The following is an 8060-nucleotide window of genomic DNA, read 5'->3' on the forward strand; positions in this document are numbered from 1 at the left end:
AGGTGAGGAGAAGAGATGAGAGGGGAGAAACTACTGGAAGCTGGGGAATCAGTGTTCATGCTGTCAGGTTGGAGGCTACCCAGATGGAACATGAAGTGTTGCTCCTCTAACCTGAGTTGGCCTCTTCATGGTATTCGAGGAGGCCATGGACTTACTCGTGGGATTGGGAAGTCAGATTGAAATAGGTGACCAAAACAACAGACTACCACACTTCTAATGGGGAAGGGTGAGGGAGTGGTGTTTGACCAAAAAATCTACTCTGATGAAATGCTTTGAGAGGTCGCTCATGGCCAGAATCAACTCCTGCCTCAGCAAAGTTCTGGACCCGCAGCAATTTGCCCGTCACCAGGATAAGTCTCCCATGAATGCGATCTGGTTGGCTCTTCACTCAGCTCTGGTTCATCTGGACAATAGCAGTGCCCATGTTAGGCTGCTCTTTACAGCTCAGTGTTCAACACAATCATACCCTCAACGAGCTGCAAAACCTGGACCTCGCTCTACAACTGGATCCTCAAGTTCCTCACGAGGGACCACGGCCCATGCAGATTGGAAAGAACACCTCCTTCTCGCTGACCATCCACACCGGCGCACCTCAAGTATGCGTGCTTATCCCGCTGCTTTGCTCTCTCTACACACGTGAGTGTGTGGCTTGGCACAACCCAAAAGACCTCTATAAATCTGCTGACGACATGACTAATTTTGGCAGAATTTCAGATGCTGACGAGGTGGTGGACAGGAACGAGACTGGTCAGCTGGGTGAGTGGTGTCACAGGAGCAATCTTCAACTCAACGTCAGAATGACCAAAGTACACTTCAGGAAGGGGAACTTGAGGGAACGCACACCACTCCTCATCGAGGGATCAGAACTGGAAAGGGTGGGCAGTTTCAAATTCCTGGCTGTCAACATTTCTGAAAACCTATCCTGGGCCCAACGTATTGGGGTCTGCTAGGGCATAATTGGAGCATTGAGAATGATTGAAGGGACAGTGCGAGGTTCTTTTTGGAAGATGTGGATTCCTGGGAAACCTATATAGCCACATCCGCACCTCGTGCATCAAGCCCCTCTTATAGTCACCTATATAGCCACATCTGCCCCTCAGGGAACGTGTTAGGCACCTGGAGCTGCACTCAGCTCATAGGGCAGGCTGAGGAAGTGGTAAATAGGAGCTACAGTTCCGAGTACCACTGTGGTCCTTTCCCTCAATAGAAAGTGTGCTGTTTCGGACACTGTTAGATACAGGAGCAGAATGAGGCCATTCATCCCATCGAGTCCGCTCCACCATTCCATCGTGGCCGATCCCCGATCCCACAGCCCAATACACCTGCCTTCTCACCATATCCTTTGATATCCTGACTGATCAACTCCCGCCTTAAGTATACTCATGGACTTGGCCTCTACATACCACAGTGTGTGGTGGAGCATTCTACAGATTCATTAACCCCCACCATAGGAAACATCCTCTCCACATCCACCCTATCTAGTCCTTTCAGTAGGTTTCAATGAGATCCTCCTACATTCTTCTAAATTCCAGTGAGTACAGGCCCAAAGCTGCCAAACACGCCTCACACGTTAACCCCTTCATTCCTGGAATCATCCTCGTGAACCTCCTCTGGACTCTCTCCAATGACAATACATCCTTTCTGAGATTTGAGGCCCAAAACTCAAGTGTGGCCTGACTAGAGTCTTATAAAGACTCAGCATTATCTCCTTGCTTTTATATTCTATTCCCCTCGAAACAAATGCCAACATTGCATTTGTTTTCTTTACCACGAACTCATCCTGTAAACTAACCTTCTCGGAGTCTTGCACAAGGACTCCTAAGTCCCTCTGCACCTCTGATGTCTAAACATTCTCCCCATTTAGATAATAGTCTGCACTATTGTTCCTTTCATCAAAATGCATTATTATACATTTCACAACACTGTATTCCATCTGCCAATTTTTTGTCCATTCTTCCAATTTGTCCAAGTCCTGCTGAATCTCATTGCTTCCTCAGCACGACTTTCCCCTCCACCTGTCTTTTTATCATCCACAAACTTTGCCACAAAACCATCAATTCCACTACCCAAATCATTGACAAACAATGTGAAAAGCAGTGATACCAATACTGACCGCACTAGTCACTGGCAGCCAACCAGAAAATGCTCCTTTTATTTCCACTCCCTGTCTCCTGCCTGTCAGCCATCCTTCTATTCTTGCCTGTTTCTTTTATGTAACTCCATCGGATTTCATCTTGTTAAGCAGCTTCATGTGTGGCACCTTATCAAATGCCTTCTGAAAATCTAAGTTAATGACATCCACTGCCTCTCCTTTGTCCATCCTGCTTGTTACTTCCTCAAAGAACTCTAACAGATTTGTCAGGCAAGATTTCCCTTTACTGAAGACTGATGTAAGTACCCATTATGTTCATCTGCCATTTCTTTGTCTCTCATTAGTACCTCACCAGCATCATTTTCCAGTGGTCCAAGATCAACTCTCACCTCCCTTTTACTCTTTATATAGCAAAGAAAAACTTTTAGTATCCTGCTTTATATTATTGATCAGTTTGCCCTCATATTTAATATTTTTCCCTTCATATAGCTTTTTAATTGCCTTTTGTTATATTTTAAAAGCTTCCCAATTATCCAACTTCCCACACACTTTTGCTACATTATATGCCCTTCCCTTGGCTTTTATGCAGTCCTTAACTTTCCTTGTCAGCCACGGTTGCCTACCCCTGCCATTTGAGAATTTCGTCTGTGGGACATATCTATCCTATTCCTTGTGAACTATTCCCAAAACTTCAGCCATCTCCGCTCTGTTGTCATCTCTGCCAGTATCTTCCTCTCTCATGCCTCTGTAATTCCCTTTATTCCATTGTGACACTGGTACATGGGAGTTATGATCACTGTCCCCTAAGGGTTCTTTTACATTAAGCTCCCTAATAAGACCTGGGTTATTACACAACACCCGATCTAAGATATCCTTTCCCCAACTGGGCTCAAGCACAAGCTGCTGTAAAAAGCCATCTCACAGGCATCCTTCTCTTGCAATCCCACACCAACCTGATTTTCCCAATCTCCTTCCATATTGAAGTCCCCCATCACAAATGTGTCATTACCCTTGTTACATGCCTTTTCCAGCTCCTTTTGCAAACTCACCCACATATAGACTACTATCTGGAGGCCTATATATGATTCCCATAATGGTCTTTTAACCCTTGCAGTTTCTTAACTCCACCCACAAATTTTTGACATTCTCTGACCCTGTGTCACCTGTTACTCAAGATGTAATTCCATCTCTTACCAACAGAGCCACACCACCGCATATGCCTTCCTGCCTGTCCTTTCTACACAAGTATATCCTTTGATGTTGGGCTCCTAACTATGGCTTTCTTTCAGCCACGACTCAGTGATGCCCACAACGTCATTCCATCCAATCTGTAACTGTGCCACGAGTTCATCCACCTTATTCTGAATGCTATGTGCATTTAAATACAGCACCTTCAGTCCTGCATTCTTCACCCTTTTGAATTTTGCCTCTGTGGTACAGCTTAACTCTTTGCTCTGTCTGCATTTGTACCCAATCACTGGCTTGTTCTTCCTTACATTCATCTTACATCCATCATCTGCTTGGAAACCTGCTGGCTCACCCTCGGCTCTGTCATCCTGGTTCCCATTCCCATTCCCCTGCCGTATTAGTTTAAACCACTCCCAACAGCTCCAGTAAATCTGCCCGCAAGAGGGGAACGACTGGTATCTGGCTAAGAAGAGCAGAGAGCTGAAGAGGACTGCAGTGTTGATAGGAGATCCCATTGTCTGAGGAACAGAGACGAGGTTCTGTGGCACGATAGAGACACCTGGATGGTATTTGCTTCCAAGATGCCATGGTCTGGAATGTCTTGGATCAGGTCCATGAGCAGCCAGGAGTCTTGGTACATATTGGCGACTTTGACCCAGGTAGGAGGTCCTGAAGAGGGATTTTAGGGAGCTAGGTAGAAAGCTGATAAACTCCAGGGTAGTAATCTCTGGGTTGCTGCCTTTGCCATAACCACTGAGAGTAAGAACAGGATGATCTGGCAGGTGAATGCAAGGCTGAGGAACTGCTGCAGGGGCAGGGTTTCAGATCTCTTCTGGTTCAACCTGAACCCAAGGGGAACCGATACCCTTGCAGGCAGGCTTGCTAGAGATGTTTAGAAGGGTTTAAATTAATTTAGTGGGGGGATGGGAACCTAAGTGATAGGGCTGAGGTTGGGGTAGGAGGTTTACAACAAAGGCCATGTGTAAGACCATAAGATACAGGTGCAGAATTAGGCCATTTAGCCCATCGAATCTGCTCCGCCATTGCATCATGGCTGATCTAAATTTTCCTCTCAGCCCCAGTCCCCTGCCTTCTCCCCGTATCCCTTCATGCCCTGACCGCTCAAGAATCTATCAACCTTTATCTCAAATATACATAAAGACTTGGCTTCCACAGCTGCCTGTCACAAAGAATTCCACAGATTCACCACTCCCTGGCTAAAGAAATTCCTCCTCAATTCAAAATGGTTGCCCCTCTATTCTGAGGCTGTGTCCTCTGGTCTTAACTCCCCCACCATAGAAACATCCTCTCCACATCCACTCTATCAAGGCCTTTCACCATTCGATAGGTTTCAATGAGGTCATGCCTCACTTCTTCTGAACTCTAGTGACTACAGGCCCAGAGCCATCGAACACCAACATCATACTGATTCATCTCTAATCGTGCCACAAGTTCATCCACCTTATTCCGAATACTAAGCATATTTAAATACAGCACCTTCAGTCCTATATGCTTCGCCCTTTATTCCCACTCTTTGCCTCCTGCCAATCCATGCTAAAATCTTTCCTGTAATACAATGGGTTCATGTCTGGCAGCTTGTCGAATGCCTTCTGAAAGTCCAAGTACACTACATTTCCTTTCCCTGACCTGCTTCTTGTTTCTTAAAGAACTCCAACAGATTTGTCAGGCAAGATTATCCCTTGAGGAAGCCATGCTGACTACAGACTAATTTATCATGTGCCATCAATTACCCAAAACTTAACAATTGACTCCAACATCTTCCCAGCCACTGAGGTCAGACTAACTGCCTATAATTTCCTTTCTGCTGCCTCTCTCTCTTCTTGATTAGTGTGGTGACATTAGCAATTTTCCAGTCTTCTGGAACCATTCCAGAATCTAGTGATTCTTGAAAAATCATTAGTAATGCCTCCACAATCACTTCAGCCACCTCTTTCAGAACCCTGGAGTGAGAATGCTAGGCTGATGATAGGGTAAAATTGCAGAATGTGTTGCAATGTAAAAAGCCGGGTAAAATTGGAAAGGATGAAGGTGTTATATTTGAATGCACGCCGTATATGGAGTAAAGTAGATGGACTTGTAGCTCAGTTACTGATTGGTATGTATGTCATTGTGCGCATCACTGAATCATGGTTGAAAGAATATCCAAGGATTCACATTACCCTCCAAGAAGACCACAGCCTTTTTGTTGGGCTTGGAAGCTTGTGTGTCTCAATGACCCGGAGAGTTCTGTTGGCTGGAGTCAGGGCTTTATGCTTTGGCTCTTGGTAGGGTCACCCATGCCGAACCAGTCAAAGGGTAGACGCCAGACTAAGAGTGGTCCACTGGTCCTCCAGATTCGAGGTTTCGGTTCAGGGCTAACAATCCGACTGGTCAAAAAAGAATTGCAATGGAAACAGCAATGAAGAGTTCTTCTGTACAGAGAGAGATGGAGGACTGGCATTGCTTCCCTAAACACCAGCGGTGTAACGGGCAGTAAGTAATAAATGGTTGAGTTCAAGAGGGATCAGTTATTCTGGATTGGGTGTTGTGCAATGAACTGGAATTGATTAGAGAGCTTAACCATATAACAATTACAGCACGGAAACAGGCCATCTCGGCCCTTCTAGTCCGTGCTGAACGCTTACTCTCACCTAGTCCCACTGGCCCACACTCAGCCCATAACCCTCCATTCCTTTCCTGTCCATATACCTATCCAATTTTACTTTAAATGACAATACCAAACCTGCCTCTACCACTTCTATTGGAAGCTCATTCCACATAGCTACCACTCTCTGAGTAAAGAAATTCCCCCTCGTGTTACCCAACCTTACCTTACCTTGATGAAGGAAGAGCAGTAGAAGTAGAGTATATGGATTTCAGCAAGGTATTTGACAAGGTACCCCATGCAAGGCTTATTGAGAAAGTAAGGAGCCATGGGATCCAAGGGGACATTGCTTTGTGGATCCAGAACTGGCTTGTTCACAGAAGGCAAAGAGTGGTTGTAGACAGGTTATATTCTGCATAGAGGTCGGTCGCCAGTGGAGTGCCTCAGGGATCTGTTCTGGGACCCTTACTCTTCATGACCTTTGTAAATGACCTGGATGAGGAAGTGGATGGATGGGTAAGTTTGCTGATGACACAAAGGTTGGGGGTGTTGTGGATATTGTGGAGGGCTGTCAGAGGTTACAGTGGGACATTGATAGGATGCAAAACTGAGCTGAGAAGTGGCAGATGGGAGTTCAACCCAGATAAGTGTCAGGTGGTTCATTTTGGTAGGTCAAATATGATGGCAGAATATAGTATTAACGGTAAGACTCTTGGCAGTGTGGAGGATCAGAGGGATCTTGGGGTCCGAGTCCATAGGATGCTCAAAGCAGCTGCACAAGTTAATGCTGTTGTTTTGAAGGCATACGGTGTATTGGCCTTCAATAATCGTGGAATTGAATTTAGGAGCTGAGAGGTAATGTTGCAGCTATATAGGACCCTGGTCAGACCCCATTTGGAGTACTGTGCTCAGTTCTGTTTGCCTCACTACAGGAAGGATGTGGAAGCCATAGAAAGGGTGCAGAGGAGATTTACAAGGACGTTGCCTGGATTGGGGAGCATGCCTTATGAGAATAGGTTGAGTGAACTCGGCCTTTTCATCTTGGAGCAAAGGAGAATGAGAGGTTACCTGATAGAGGTGTACAAGATGATGAGAGGCATTGATCGTGTGGATAGTCAGAGGCTTTTTCCCCAGGGCTGAAATGGTTGCCACAAGAGGACAAAGGTTTAAGGTGCTGGGGAGTAGGTACAGAGGATATGTCAGGGGTAAGTTTTTTACTCAGAGAGTGGTGAGTGCGTGGAATGGGCTGCCGGCAACGGTGGTGGAGGCGGATACAATAGGGTCTTTGAAGAGAGTTTTGGATACGTACATGGAGCTTAGAAAAATAGAGGGCTATGGGTAAGCCTAGTAATTTCTAAGGTAGGGACATGTGGGCTGAAGGGCCTGTATTGTGCTGTAGGTTTTCTATGTTTCTATGAACCCTTATGAGATGGTGATCATAATATGATAGAATTCACCCTGCCATTTGAGAGCGAGAAGCTAAAGTCAGATGCATTAGTGTTACAGTGGAGTATTTACAGAGGCATGAAAGAGAAGCTGGCCAAAAGAGAAGACACTAGCACGGATAATGACAGGGCAGCAATGGCTGGAATTTCTGGGCCAAATCAAAAGGCACAGGATAGATACATCCCAAAGAAGAAGTATTCTAAAGGCAGGGTGACACAATAGTGGCAGACCAGACAAGTCAAAGCCAACATAAAAGCAAAAGAGAGGGCATTGAACACATCTACATGAAATGTTACCAAAGAAAAACAGCATTCATCATCATAGATCCTCAGCACCCAGGCCATGATACCATCTTTTCTCAGTGCCTCACACCACCAAGTTTGAACAATACGCCACAACCATCAGGATCTTGAACAGAAGGGGTTAACTCCACTCATTCTGCTTCTGGTGTTCCCACAACCGATAGTCTCACCTTAAGGACTCTTTATCTTGTTATTTCATGCTCATCACTTATTGCTATTTACAGTCGGCCCTCCTTATCCGCGAATTCATCGAATACATCGGTAGCTGAGCGAAGGGCGCTGAGTAGGCTACGGTCAATTATGGATAACTCTGAACATCCTCTACATAGCACCATCCAGAGACAGAGAAGCAGTTTCAGTGACAGGTTACTATCGATGCAATGCTCCTCAGACAGAATGAAGAGGTCAATACTCCCCAATGCCATTA

Source organism: Hemitrygon akajei, chromosome 24 (genome assembly GCF_048418815.1).
Source record: "Hemitrygon akajei chromosome 24, sHemAka1.3, whole genome shotgun sequence".
In the NCBI taxonomy this organism is placed as follows: Eukaryota; Metazoa; Chordata; class Chondrichthyes; order Myliobatiformes; family Dasyatidae; genus Hemitrygon; species Hemitrygon akajei.